Source organism: Mesocricetus auratus, unplaced genomic scaffold (genome assembly GCF_017639785.1).
Source record: "Mesocricetus auratus isolate SY011 unplaced genomic scaffold, BCM_Maur_2.0 Super-Scaffold_6730, whole genome shotgun sequence".
NCBI classification, from domain to species: domain Eukaryota; kingdom Metazoa; phylum Chordata; class Mammalia; order Rodentia; family Cricetidae; genus Mesocricetus; species Mesocricetus auratus.
In genome coordinates this window covers 70,433,483-70,448,467 of record NW_024429184.1, presented here as the reverse complement: position 1 = coordinate 70,448,467, position 14,985 = coordinate 70,433,483, and the positions used below count along the sequence as shown (strand labels likewise).

The 14,985-nt window shown below is 41.0% G+C and overlaps 1 protein-coding gene and 1 non-coding gene across 13 annotated transcripts in view; both read left to right on the top strand.

The window, feature by feature from the left end:
* Positions 1-14,985, top strand: part of Fam110b (family with sequence similarity 110 member B) — a 120,831-nt gene that overhangs the window by 63,904 nt on the left and 41,942 nt on the right. For 4 of the 12 annotated variants that reach the window (XM_040741479.1, XM_040741481.1, XM_040741478.1 and 1 more), the window contains one exon: positions 1,788-1,873. The gene's annotated coding sequence lies outside the window, so the exon portion shown is untranslated. Of the gene's footprint in view, positions 1-1,787; positions 1,874-5,602; positions 5,746-13,863; positions 13,920-14,599; positions 14,670-14,985 lie in introns of all 12 variants that reach the window. The other 8 variants (XM_040741485.1, XM_040741482.1, XM_040741488.1 and 5 more) reach the window with 3 other exon arrangements.
* Positions 444-549, top strand: LOC121139095. Its single transcript, XR_005875931.1, has one exon. It is a non-coding gene; the product is annotated as a U6 spliceosomal RNA (small nuclear RNA).

Here is a 14,985-nt window from a genome sequence, read left to right as displayed (position 1 = left end):
TGTGGCCTCAGGTCTGTGTGTGCTTTGAAGTATCATGGTATCTTATTGTAGATACATAAGAAATGTAAACTATCATTTACTCTCTGCCTCTGTTGTCTCAGAACCCATATGGGATTGCTGTCTAGAAAAACATGTTAATATGTCTACATCACAGTAGACCTGGAATTTTTAAGAATGTATCCACTAATTTGAAATTTACCTAGGAACAATCAGCAATTGCTTTTATGACTGTTGTGTCCTGAGTAATCAGTGATTAATTTTGGATGTGTTCACATTGCCACAAAATACTCTTTCTGCTTTTGGGTGCCAATAGACTCTTAATTTGGAATTTATTTTCTAGATACTCAGTAATGACAAGCTTGTAAAATCGGGCCTTGGACTATAGCATTCGTTGCATGGACTAAGGCATCTGTTTTTCTGGCACACGTAGAAAATAATTTCTGGTGCTCGCTTCGGCAGCACGTATACTAAAATTGGAACGATACAGAGAAGATTAGCATGGCCCTGCGCAAGGATGACACGCAAATTCGTGAAGCGTTCCATATTTAAAAAAAATAATAATAATTTCTGAAAATGCCATATACTTTAAGTTTAGATGTCCGTTAAGTCTTGATGAATTGGTAAGGGAGGATCACTTTAAAGGTCACGGATTTTTTGCTACATCTTACTATGTGTAAAATCTCTACGTGGAAATGGGTATCGTGTTTACCTTTCCTGTGGCCTTCAGTTCAGGAACTTCTAACCCCCACCCCTCCAGCCGCACCCAACCAGTTTTTATGCTTTTGTGGAACCTTGGAGGTAGCAGCCTCTGCTTCCCACTCTCATCGCACCCAGCAGGCTAGTCTACAATACTGCCCTGGTCTTCACTGGCCTGGGAGCCAGCAGCACTCCGGCATGATGATCCCAGAAGCCACTCTGGTGTGTCTGATTGTTCCTGCGCAGTCCACCTTCTAAGTAAAAATTCTCCAAAGTTCTCCCTTTCATTGGCTTCGTGTCTGTGCCACATACACACTGGTCACTCGTGTACCTGCCTTTGACCCTTTGGATTTCTTGCACAGCTAGGCTAGGTGGCCTTAGGACCTTCCTTGGCTTTTTCCCTCTGCCTAGAACTTGCTTCCCCAGGTCTTCCAGCTTCTTCTCATAGGGCTTTGATTAGTGGATGCATCTCAGCAGGATGTTCTGAGATAGTATCTATTTTTTATTTTGTTTTTCTTCCCTAATCACTCTTCTCTGGGTTGTAAATTCCAAGAAATCAGATTTTGGTTTTAAGCGCCCAGAGCCTTGAACAATGCTTGCCTCCTGGAAAATGTTCAGTCAGTGACTGATAAATGAGATAGTGAGTGAGAGAATGAACAAATTACTTGTAGCATGGAAGCACTGTGGGCAACCAGGATCTATGCTCCAGCCTGCTGATCTGTTCTTACCCAGGCTCTCCCTGGAGTGGGCCTGGGTCTTCTGCTCTGTGGATGGGGAGACCCAGCCAGCCCTGAGGTTGTGTTTATGTGATTTCTCTAACATCACTTTACATGGTTCTTGTGGCTTGAAATTGTTATTGTGGTTAAAATCTCTTCTAAAAACAATATAAAAGCAAGAGTTGAAGAGTAGAGATGCCCTATAAATAAAATACATAAAATGAATGCACTTGTGTTACATTTCTGCTCTCTAGTATTTAAATATCTATTGGCTAATTTTAATGGAATTACTATTTTATGATGTTAAATACATTATATAATCTCCCTATTTTTGCCATAAGAAGCATCAGTAGCCTTCTCTTCCTGTGTTTTCAGATATTTCCTGCTGCGGAGAGCACTTTAAGCAAGAAAGGCTTTCGTTGGCTTCGCCTGCATTCCATAAAATACTCCTTGCCTTTTCGGTAAGTGACAGCTTTGCTTTGATCCATTCTAAGAAGCAGATATTGATTGTCACCGAGACCTGTGTCATTATTCTATTAAGACAAAGAGCTTGGGGTTTCAAGTATTTTGCTCTCAGCCCCTAAATAAACAAATAAGCCCCACCAGGACTGAGATATCACTACCATGGCTTCTCCTCTCTTGTCCACATTTGTGCTAATAATTAACAATCGATATGTACAGTAGTACTTATCACTCACCTCCCAGATATTTAAAAGATTCCATTTATGTGCCTGGATTTGGAGACAGCATAAAAAGTGAACATCTCTGTGCCTGAATGAGTGGACTGTCTGAGATGGATCCTGGGAGCTGACGTGGGCAACTTTGTTGATGTTCATCGTGAAACTCAGGTTGATGAGTATAGAGCCTGAATACCAGCCCAGGGACGAGAAGGGGAGGAGGGGGCATCAGATAGATACCACAGGTCTACCAAACCACAGCCCTGACCCCTTCTTGCTATCTAAGGATAGCAGTTAATTCCCTTCCCGGGCCAAGTCATTGTGTGGCATTTTATCTGAGCCACTGAGCCAGATTCTGTGTGTCTGGTTAGAAAGGTTCCATGTATCAGCTGGGCTATAGGAACCAGATCTTAGCCTGCCTCTGGTTAATTCTGATAGGGTCAGGTCAGTGCGTAAAAATTACTTAGAGTTGTCTTTATAGCCATTTGCAGTTTTCTCATAAATGCAAACCTACTGACTTCTTACTGTATCTCAGCCTCATGGACGTTTGTTCTTACCTAAGTGCATTATGTATGGTTGGCTGTGTGACAGGTACATAAGTAGCCGTATCACCAGCATTTTTCATTGTTCTCAACAGTGCATTTAGGATGACATTGTTTTAGAGTATACACTGGGTGTTTGAAATGACTCCCTATTCATAGAAATTAGAAAGAGAGGTGAAGTGATAAAGTAAAAAGATATAAAATGATCTTACAGGCTTTTTTCTTCACTTTTTGAAGTTTAATGTTCCTAGAGCATGAGAACCCCTGAGTGTGTGACCTAACCCTTTTAAAAGAGTTGAGAGCACCAGTTACTGAGAGGCCCTCATGAGGCTGCAGTTTCAGGAAGCAGGCTTAAAGGTCCCTTTGTTTTTAGTTTCTTGCTATCTTAATCAAATTTAAGTAACTGATAAGTCAATTTCTCCTTGAAAAGTTAACTTTTTAAAAACTTGTGTGGGGTAGATAGTATTCTTTCATATTGTTCCTACTAGATTCTTGAGAAATCACTGGGAGTGAACATAGCCCTTGCACACACTCAAAAGTCACACGCATTTTCCTCAAACTCCCTTTTTTCTCTGAATTCAAAGTTTCCTAAGTAAAGAGCCCTGTGTTCCCTGAGGTGACTCAGCTTCCTTTCACACCAGCACCTCTGGCTTTTCTCTTCCCAGAGCAACTCTTCTCCTAGAGAATGACTCAGACCTCAGGTTCCCCAGCACAGTCAGGTGGGGCACCCCTTGGGCTTCTCTCAGCTGACCTTGAGCAAGATCTCCTCAGGAACCAGTGCAAGTCAGCTACTCTAATGAGACTCATGTGCCCTGGGGCCAGCCAGACCTTTTAGGAGGAGGGAACAGATAGGGCATTCTCTTAGAAACGCAGCTAGGGTTTTATATGTTTATTCTAGAGAGGCTTCTGTAAGAGATAGCTAGATGGCAGATAGCCTTTGCTTTAAAAGAAAATTGTCCTGCCAAACAGAAAATATAACTCTCATTTTGAAGCTTTAGCATATATTTCTTGTGAGGGTCAAGAACTATTGATTATAATTACTAAGTTACCAATTAAGATATTTGGCACATTTAAAATCAAGTAAAAGACTAATCAAGTCTTTTTTATTTTAATCAAGTAAAAGACTACTTCTATTGCCTTGTGTACACCGTTGTCAGTCATTCAGGGTTATCTCCATAGAGACAGATTGCAATTAGTATCATGGTCAGTGTAGTCATTAGATCCTTTGCAAGAGTCTATAGAAAGGAAGGCTAGGCTACATTTGAACCCACAATGTGGAAATGAGCACCGTGCTGGAGGTGACTCATATGCATCTGTCCTTCATGCATACCCTAAAAACCAAGCCTTAGAATCTTCATGTATAGTTGAGGGAGGTGAGGCTATGTTCACCAGCTTTTCAACAATATAGCAAGATGCCTGAAGTATAATACAGAGAGATGAGGTTTACTTTGGCTCACAGTTTGGAGGTTCCAGTCTGTAATTGCCAGATCCATTATTTTTAAGTGAGAGTGCCATTTGGTAGTAAAGGGGAGCATGTGACATGACAATTTGGCCCCTTTATGACTAAGAAGCAAAAGAGGAAGAAGAGGGTGACTTCCTAGAGTCTCCTAAAGTATACACCTCTAGTTACTTGACTTCCTGCTACCCAGCATGTCACTGCGCAGGATCATCCCTGGGAACCAGGCTTTTGACACACAGGCCTGTGGAGAGCATCAACCATCCAATTCACACTGTAGCGGGGATCAAAGAGATCAAACCTCAGACCATAGGGCAACCTAGTGATTAAACCAGGGCTCTAATGTCAAACCTCTCTAACCTTGACACCAGTTGACTTCTCTACAGTAAAGGAGTGATGCATGCAACAGTAATGTTGGTTGTGGGAATTGTGCAATGAGGGAAATAGAATGGGAAGGTTACAGAGAAATGGGCGTATGTGGTTTGATATCAGAATGATCCCATATGCTTAAGAAAGGAAAGAAAGACAAAGCGAAGAACCGGGAGATGAGACTCTAAGAGTATGCACGTTAGAAGAAAAGGGCAGGTCTAGTGCCTTCTGTGGTCCAAAAGAATGCAAAGCTTTTTTTTTCCAAACCTCTGGGTGTCTACTGCCATTTCTAGGTATGGAGTAAAAGAATGCTCTGTGTACTGAAATGTGCAGAGAGACACGTTTGCAAAAGCCAATTTCCCCCCACCCACCTCTGGTCTTTCTCTTCCGTAACGTAAGATGAAAATGTGTTAAAAACTCAGTTCTTTAAAAATAAAGTAGTTGCTTTAAAAATAAATAAATCCATTCTTGAAAATGTGGCAGAAAGCCGGAAAGTATTTTTTTCTTTGTCAGTGGAGGACACACAACTGCTTCTATGCCTGGTCCTTATACTCTCCTAGTGTCCTGTGTTGAAATGGTAATGAATTGTCAGCTTGCCTGAATCTACAGGGCATGCCTGTAAGGGAGTTTCTTCATGAGGATAATTGATGTGAGAAAACCCATCCTAACTGGCAGCCCATTCTCTAGGCAGGAGATACTGGAGGATGCAGTAGAGAAAGGGAGCTAAGCAATAGCATGCACTCATGGCTGTCTGCTCCTGATTGCAGATGCCATGTAACATACTTCTTCAAGCCCTGTCCCTTGAACCCCCACTGTGATGGGCAGAAGAAATCCTTTCTCCTTTAGTTACTTTGGTCAGGGTGCTTTATCAAAGCAACAGTAAAAGAAACTAAGACAATGGATCTAACTATGTAGGACACATTCAAAGCTGCTTTCTCATTGCAACCCTAACCAGACAGGCAACTTTCCTTGTGCCTGTCCGTGGGGGAGCCTTTAGCGAAGAAGCCTCGTAGGTGACTGATCTTCACATGAATCCCCTTCAGGCATCAGGTCCTGCTGACCCTCCCCTGAGGCAGCCTGTGCTGTGACCATCTTTGCTTCCTAGAAAACTCTGTTATTGATTTAGCCCTTTGCCTGTTTCTGCAGTTACCCTGTATTCCCAAACCAGCCTGATTATCAATCGGAAATTTTTATTGTCTCATGTCCATGCTCCTGATTTGCTCAGCAGTGTTTTGATGAATTTAAATTACAGAGCCATCACTTACCCAACTTCTCCAGTCTTATCCCAGGTCAGTGTCTGTAACTCTTGTATTCTCTGTATGCCTGGCTCACGGCAGTTTAGGATTGGCTTCAGTGTGTGTGTATACAAGTGTCAGCATATGCTCTTGTTCCTGTGTGTTATCAGAATCTATGAATGTTTACCCGTCTAGCAAATCTGTAATTCATGCAACAAATGTCTTTACAACTTAACATAAAACGTGCTTATTGATCATCTTTCTGCTTATAACAAAGTACCCAAGACAGGCTATTTAGAGAGTAGGGAGATTCTGTTTAGCTCATGGTTTTAGAAAGCCAAAGGCATGGAAAATTCGAGCTGTAGCACAGTCTGTGTACAAGTGGTGCTGAAATTAGTACTTCCTTTAACCATTTTTCTGCTTTATCTCAAATTATATGATAAAATCATTTCAAAACTTGCCATCAAAACCACAAACATTGGCTCAACCATATCAGAGAATGCTGGGAAGCATGCATGACTGTCTTCTAATCCTGTGGGTTTGGCTAAAAGTCCTAGCAAGTTTCGTATCCCCAAGCATCACAAAGTCCTATGAACATACCTTCCTGCTGAAGTGGATGGAAGCAGTTTGTATTTACAGCTCAGGAGCCGTTCTTGGGATGGAAAGTATATTTGACAGTTCTTAAGTGGCCATGCTAGAATGGCATCTTCATGGACCTAATGTAGAAAGCATAACGGGAGTGATAACGTCATTTCCTCTGGAAATCAGAGACTCCCGACAGCAGAAAGCTGCAAGTAGAAGCTGAGCCTGAGTCGGGCCCTCTTTGTGAGCAAAGTCCCACTTCAGATTTCCCTCCCCTAGGGAAGGCTTCTTAGCCCTACATTTGTACCTGCTCAAGGTAGCATCCTGCGGATTGCCTTGAGAGAGGGTGCATGCTTAGTCCGTTAGTGTGTGAATGATAACAGGTCCTGATCATGACCCATCTGATTGTAGATCATTTCTTCTGTTGCATTCTGGTAGATGAGAAACACATTATGAGTAACAAGTTGGTTTTCGCTCTTGATCTGTGGACCTGGCTCAGTAAAGAGAATTTCAGCTGTCTGGGACATTAGGAGTAACACAGGATAAGAGGAGGCCGGTGTTTCTCAACTGCCTCTCTCAATCTGACAGCATCAGCTTGAGTAAAACCCTGTATCTGGGGCTCACATGTCAGTGAAAGAAGGTTGCCCGGTCGCCCAATCCTGTGTGCAGGAAGAAAGGGGACAGTGAAGTCAGAAATAAAAAGGTAAAAACAAAAAAACCAGAAACTTTGTGTTATCTATAGGTGGTTGTCCACCAGATATCATTGTATAGTTATGAGGGCTGTAGTTCATTGCAGTATATCATTCAAGAATTTAGCTAATTATGTTTTAGCTGCCCTTCCCACAGGAAGAAAACAAAAACTAGTAACTGTAGGATGATGATTCCGTTTATTATGTCTGGGACAGTCACCATCTTAGTAAAGATATATATCTTATAACATCATGTTGTATATACCAAATGCATACAACTAAATTTATTTTAAAATAAAATTGATTTTGAGGACTTGGGCTTAAACTTTAAATAAGTTAAATGAAGGAGTAATCAGAGCACAAATGTCAATCCAATGCTCTTTGAAAATCTGGGGGTATCACTTGTCTACTATTTGCAGGGTTCTGGGATTGATCTCCAGTACTGAAAAGTGAATGCAGATTCAACTGAATACAAATATTATTTTTGTTCAGAATTCAGTTTCCCTAGAGTTGTGATTTTTAGCTTCAATTGGTTGTTTCCTTTGGATGCAAAGGTCTCAGCATTCATATTGGATTATTAGTGATTGGCCCAAAATCCAGAACTGCCTTCTAAATTATAGACTGGGAGAGATCCGTCTCAGAAGTACACACATCAAAGCTCAATCATGGTCTTCCCCAGTGTGCACACCTCCTCTTGGCTCCCAGTTATATGTTAGCTCTGCTTCATGGATCTGGTGCTGGCTATACCTCTGGGTTAGATGGCGATCTAAATCTAGTAAAACAGAGATGAAAAGACAGAAATGGCTTCTTTTCCTGCTTCTAGTTCAACAATTGATGGCGTATTTTTTTTTAATTTAAGAAATGTGTTTTTATTTGGGTGGAGAGAGTGACAATTGACAATTAGTTAGCCAATTAGAGTCTTAGAAAACTGACATATGACTTTTACAATCATCTTGCAATTCAGAAAATGTGTATGTTTTACTTGGGACCAAGGGTCTGCATATCTGATTTTAGAATTGTCTGGGAACATCCCTGACACATTTTTCTATTAACCGTTTGAAGGCTGTGTGCTTTTCTCCCCCCTCCAGCGTCAGTGTCTCTGTGGTATGCCTGCTGTTGGGCTTTCCAGCAGTGGTTTGTCCCACCTGCTGGTCTTGGGCACTAGTCACACAAACTCAGCAGCACCCACTACGGTTTACCTCATCTGACAACATCATCATTTTCATAATGGGATCACTTGCCCTCTTAAGGGCGGTCAGCAAGGGATTCAGGCAGTGTGTCCTGCCTCATTTAGAGCCTTGGAGAGCATTCTTATTTTTAGCAGCCTTTGGTTATTAAGCATTTGATTAAGAGATGGTAAGTGCAATACAGAAAAATGATTATAAGTATGCCACTTTAAATCTGCTTTAACAAATGGGAAAATCAAGAGATCACTTGAAGACATTTCAAACCAAATTTGTAGCTTATTGGGGTTTCCCATTGCACCCTTGGAATGATACTTAGCATGCATGTTCACTGAGTGTCTTATTAATTTTAAATGCACAGTTGTGTTTCTGAGTATTCTATGATGGTTGACACTTGCATCTGGTTGATACTTTTATTTTTAAGACTGTTGAAACCTGGCTTTGAAGTACTATCTGAGTGTTGTATTAGTCAGGGTTTTCTGCAGTAACAGAATTTATACATAAATCTCTCTCTGTCTCTCTTGCTCCTTCTTCCCTGCCCCCCTTTCTCTCTGTCACACACACACACACACACACACACACACACACACACACACAAATACAAGAACACACAAATACAAGAACACACACACGCGCGCTTTATTAGAATGACTTATGGGCTATGATCCAGCTAATCAACAATGGCTACCAAGAACTCAGTAGTCACTCAGTCCAGCTGGTCTCCAGTGTTTACTAGAATCCCAAAGAAGCAGGCTCTACTGCCAGTGAAGGAATGAACTTGCTAGTTAGGGTAGGAGAAGTGGGCAGAGAGAGAGAGAGGGCTGGGAGGAAGGGAGGAAGGGAAGGAGGGAGGGAGGGAGGGAGAAGGGGTTAGGCTATTAGGGCAGCACCCTTAGCATGGGACCCAGCCCCTTCCTCTCCTTTGCTTCCCAGTCACCATGAGATAAATGGAGCCTCTCTATCACGGTCCACCATGGAGTACTGTGGCAACAATGCTCAAAAAAGGTGGGAAGTTGTCTATCAACTGAACTTTTTGATAGTGTAAAAAGACAGGACATAAACAAAAGTCAATATGCAAATCAGCAGTCCCACTTTAAGCATGCTTGTTATATGATCTCAGAGAGGCCATGCTCAAATGTCCTCAAGATCCATGATAGGGCCATCTAGCTTTCAGGAGTCCAGCTTACTTATTTGAGATGCCAGTATTGTAGCCGCTGCTGCAATGTGCTTTGTTCATGGGCTTTGTTCATGTAAATGTTTAAATAACATTTAAAGTCATATATCTCGTTTATAATGCCTCCAATAAAATGATATTTCTAGACAAGATAGTTCATCTTTCATAGTGAAATTCTGAACTGTAAATTCAGCTTTCTTACTATAAAGGTTATCTGTATCCCTTTATTTTGGGAAGAAGTTTGAGTTCAGCGATTGTATTTGTTTCTTGTTACAGGATGCTATCAGTTTGGATGCTTTATGTAATAAACCATGTGATAGGTCTCTCATTTTCCAAACTTTAGGAAGGTTTATATCACGATTGATAGTGCGTACTAGAATGTGTGTGGAACTGACAGGGAAACTGAATGTCATCTTAGAATACTACTGCCTTCATGTTTGGTGGCAGCATGCAAAAGGAGAGGTATCAGTCAGGAGTCAGGGTGATGCTCAAACAGTATTTTGTCTGAAAACTATCAAGGATAGATTTTTTTTCTTCTAGCCTTGGCCTTTGGATGCTCATCAGCTGCCTTATAATGAAGATCCCTTGTATATCTACTGTGTTTTTGCTGTTGCAACAGTTTTAGACTCTTGTATGCATGAATATTTTCTCTGACATCATGAGAAATCTGTGCCATGAATATTCCATTAGCAGCAGTAAAACCTCTCTCAGTATGGCTCTGGAGTTTTAGGATGACAATCAAATGGTCCAACAAAGGACAGGAGAAGCTGAAATAAAATCCTTCAGAGCTGAGTGGTTTTATTGCACATCTACCATGGAGTCTGAATTCTGCCCATCACAGGCACCTCCTTACATTGCCCACTGGAGTCAGTGCATGTTAGTAGTATAAAGGGATCATACTATTTAGTCACTTGAAGGCCATCTGTGTCTAGGCTATTATTTCTACAGTACTGAGGAATTGGGGCTCAACCTTGTCACTTGTATTGGGGATCTAAAGGTAGATTGCTGATGTTTTCATCTGAGAGCTGCTTTCCTTCATTGTGCTTCTGAAATAGTGTCTTCAAGTCTCACTAGCTCAGTTTTATGGGTAAATTTACTTGAGAGGATTTCTGTGGACTTCCTTCCCACAGCAAGGTATAGTGGAATCTGAACTCACAGGCATTACCTTCTGCTAACTATCTGGAGGGTGTTTCTTTCCTTTTTCACTCTTTCATATTAAGAGGCAATGGTTTTGCTTTAGGATTCAAATCCCTATGATATACAGACCACAAAAAAAAAAATAGGGCTCAAATTAATGTCACTGTGAAAAGATACTTGTGATGGCTTGCATAGGTGTGGCCCCTATAGAGTTTTGTGTGTGAATGCTTGGTCCATAGTAAATGACACTTTAGAAGATGTGGCCTTGTTGGAGGAAGTGTGTCACTGTGGAGGCAAACGTTGAGGTCTCATATACGCTCAAGCCACATCTAGTGTGATAGTTCACGTCCTGTTGTCTGCTTCCATGCTACCTTGCCTCCTGCCATGATGATAATGCAACCCTCCAGACACATCAGAACACTAGAGCCAGGTTCATCCCTGTAGTGCTGTCTTCTCAAGAAGGCTTTGCAGGCATAGTTAACCTCCCCTCTGCTACTCATGCTCATCATTTCATCATACTCTGGTCAAATGTCAGTGTTACTCTAAAGGTGACATGTGACACAAGGATGCTGTTGTGTGTCCCAGTAGGAATTATAGAAGAATGGACACATTGCTTTGAAAAACTATGCCCAATGAAGACTTTCTCCTCCCCACTTCAGGAGGCATGTGCTAGTCTCTCTTTATTTCCAGCTGAGGATAGCCTCATCTGCCTTATGTGAATGAAAGGGTGTGCAAGTCACCACTAGACATTAACCTTGAATCACTCACCACTCCCAGCATACAGGAGTCTCCTGGGAGACCATGGTCACTCATTGCAGCACACATGGGGTTGTGAAGGTCCTGTCTTTGACCCAGCATCCCACTCTCCCAAGATTCAGCAACAGAAGTTTGTAGTCAGATTGTTTGTAAGTCATAGCATGATTTAAAGTGAATTTTGGGCCTCACTTTAGCACCAGCATATCCCGAAGAAAGCATTGCTGATGTCCTGATGGTCTTAGGCAAACAATTTAAGTAGGGACACATTTAAGATTAGGTAACTTTCAAATATTAATGCCAGCTTCCAAACTGACATTCTTATAAGAGTAAAAACCTTCCCCAAATTATTATTGGTACTGACCCTGAAAAACCAAAATTTAGGCATCTCTTTTCCCCCTGTGTGGTCTCTGAGATACAAGAAGTATGAGAACAGATCTCACCGCTGCAAAGCAGCTGGTTGCCATGGAAACACCTTAGTACTTTATAAACCTTTCTGGCTTGTACCTGGAGTATAAACTCTATACTAGTTTTAGAATAAGTTAAAATGCATCTAGAATCAGACCCTGGTTCTATTTTTTATAAAGCATTCATATAAAATGGCAAGTATCAGGATGATACTAAATGTGTTGTAACTAATAGCACTAAGGCAGACCAGCTGTTGCCAGGCAGGCTTCCCCATTATTGCACCTGACTGAGGCTAGCATCTCACACCACTGTTTTAGGCCTGATGGCAGAACATCTGGAAGGATATAATTTTATTTAGTTGAACTTTACTGTTTGTGCATTATTTTGTACTTAAATCCTAACAGCCTTATGGACACACTCTGTATTTACCATGCCTGTGTTAGTTCCAGAAAAGGATATAAGACTCCATTTTCCAATTGACAGTAGGTTTTATTTGCAGTGTTTCTATTTTAGATTCTTCTTTTTTTATTTATTTTTGTTTGTTTCTTTGTTTTCTTGCTTGTTTTGGTTTGGTTTTTTTTCTTTTTGTTTTGATTTTGGTTTTTCAAGACAGTGTTTCTCTGTGTTGTCCTAGCTGTCCTGAAACTTGATCTGTAGACCAGACTGGCTTTGAACTCTCAGAGATCCACTTGTCTCTGCCTCCCAGAGCTGGGATAAAGGCATGTGCCACCACTGCATGGCTCTAGTTCATTTCTTAATTGAAAGGTGAGAGAAATATCTCAGGAGGTGAATGGAAATCTGCAATGGTATAATGAATTATGATGCAGTTAAACATTTAAATAGAGTTTAAAAATGATACTAATGCAGATATAAAATTATTTAAAAATAGAGTGAATGGCAGTACTTAAACTTGTCTTTGAAATTTAGGAAAGCAAGTTTATTTACTTAGTCTTCTCCATTCTTCCTTAATACATAATTCACCTCTGATCTATGTCCCTTCTGGGCATTTTTAGTGCCACATTAATAGACAGACAGTTATTATTTAATATACACATTGTTAAAATTTATTTCTTGATAGTACTCCACTACGCTGTAATTTGATTGTGGTGGATTGATATTTCCAGCCAACAAGCAGCCATGATTCTAAATAGCACAGTACATCTGGCCTCTCAGCACGGTTTGTACCTCTTGCCGTTTCCTTTAAGCTGCGGGCTGCACCTGGAGCCAGGAGGTAGTAACAACCCTCTCAGAGAGAATCCCAAAACACATGCTCTTCTGAGTCCCACGGGAGACAGCTGAGCCATAATTGTAGCTGCAGCAGTGGCCGACTAGTATTTCTGCTGTTTTCCAGGTTCACAGACTGACATTTAAACCTTAAAATCTGCAGAGTGAATGCTACTTTTAGTCATTTTCGAGACCACTGCATCTTTTTGTACCTTCCACTCAGTAATTCTAACTTCTTCACCAACACTTTTTAAGTGTGTATTTACACAAAGGCTGAATGAAGTTGTTAAAAGACCAAGATTACAAATAAACCCACCACTGTGTTCAGTGTACTTCAACCAGCCATTTTGTACCATTTGAAGAAATAGCAGGTACAATTGTCAAAACTTGAAAAAAATCCACCTAAAATTATGCTTGAGAGCAAAAGCATTGAAAGATAACAAGGTTGACTACAAATTTCAAATAAAAAATTAATCTACAAACAAGATAAACAAGGACTTTGATTGCAATGCTACAGGACTTACTCATTTTTTTATAATTTGATTTTCAAAGATATTACATGTTCCCCATGTATGACTATTGCTTCAGAATATATTCTAATTCACTGATTAAGAATATACTATTAATGGGGGGGTTGGGGGGAGGGCACGGGAGGAGGGGAGGGAAAGGGAGAGGGACCTGGAACTGACTTGTGAAGCAACCTTGTTTCTTATCTAAATTTAAACCGGAAAAAAAAAACACGAATATACTGTTAAGTATGGTAACAAGTATAGACTTAATGATAAGATTCCTAACTGTGAGAAGGAATGTATTGGCCAATTATTACTGTTAATTCCCTTTATTAATGAGTTGATTTTCATGTGAGGTTTAACAGTGTAGTTCACAGCATGCAGCAAACAGGTAGACAAGTCTGTCTCCTACATCACCTTCTCCTCTTCCTTTTTTTGCCTGCTGGCATCCCTCTCTTCTTATTTCTGGTGCCAGTGTCTCCATGTTCTCAACTTCTGTCTTTCTTTCCCAGGGGCTGCAGGGGCTGCACATCTCCACCTTCGTATTGCACATGAAGCCCCAGATGTGGTAGGTGTGCCAGAAACCAGGGTGGACATTTAGCAGTCACTCAGGCCTTCAAAATCATGAGGGAGGTGCACAACCTGTAACATGAGCAGATGTGTACTGTTGGAAAGCCTGTTGTGTCATCATCTGTGCATAGGACACAGTGCCATACTTCCTAATTAAAAACTGCTGAATTAAAACAGTTTTGCATAGCAAAGAGAATCTGTTTCTATAGCACACACCCTGGGCCTTTCCAACCAATCAATTCTGACAGCAAATCCCTAGGTAATAAACTTTAACTTCTTGGAGCTGTAAAGGATTCTAAACCTAGTCATGATGGCTCATCTTTCCGTCACATCCTATTTGTAATGCTGGCCTACCATACACTGTATGTGAAGGTGAATGGATGGTCGGGTGAAGCTTGGGTCCTTGAAAGTCTATCTCCAGCATCATTGCTTTAGACAGCCCTGTCCCCCTCCTCCAGCCCTGCACTTCAATGCCTGACTTTGAAGATTTCCCTTTCTTCCTGTCCCCAAGCTTCTGTCTCTTATTCTCCTCCCCATTCTCTAATTGTCTGTTTCCTTGCTCAGTGAGAAGTCAGCCTTAATAGAAGCTGAACCTATCTTTTGAATCGCTTTCCTGCCATGAGCTGTGTGTTTGCTAAGTAAATGATTGAAAGACTAACATGAGATATCTTTTCTCAGAGTACTCATATGCTTCAAGTTTCCTATGGCACTCATCTTTCAAGGTTTACCTGTCAATAAATATGATTGGGTAAGTGCTTGTTGGCATGTAATGTATAATTATGGCAGAAAAGGACACTACCTATTTTATCCTAAAATAGCAACAAAGTTATATGAGCTGATGCTAAGGTTTGGGGTTTGTTGTTGTTGTTTGAGAATGTCATGCAATGTGTTTTGATTATATTCATTCATCCCAACTCTACCCCCAACTTTTCTTCCCACCCAACTTTATGTCCTTTATCCCCCCCCCATCAAAGCCAAGTTGTTTTGCCCAAACATTTGTGGATGTGTGACCTTACACTGGAGCACTGTTGACTAATCGGGCCTCTGTTCCTATAGAAAACTAA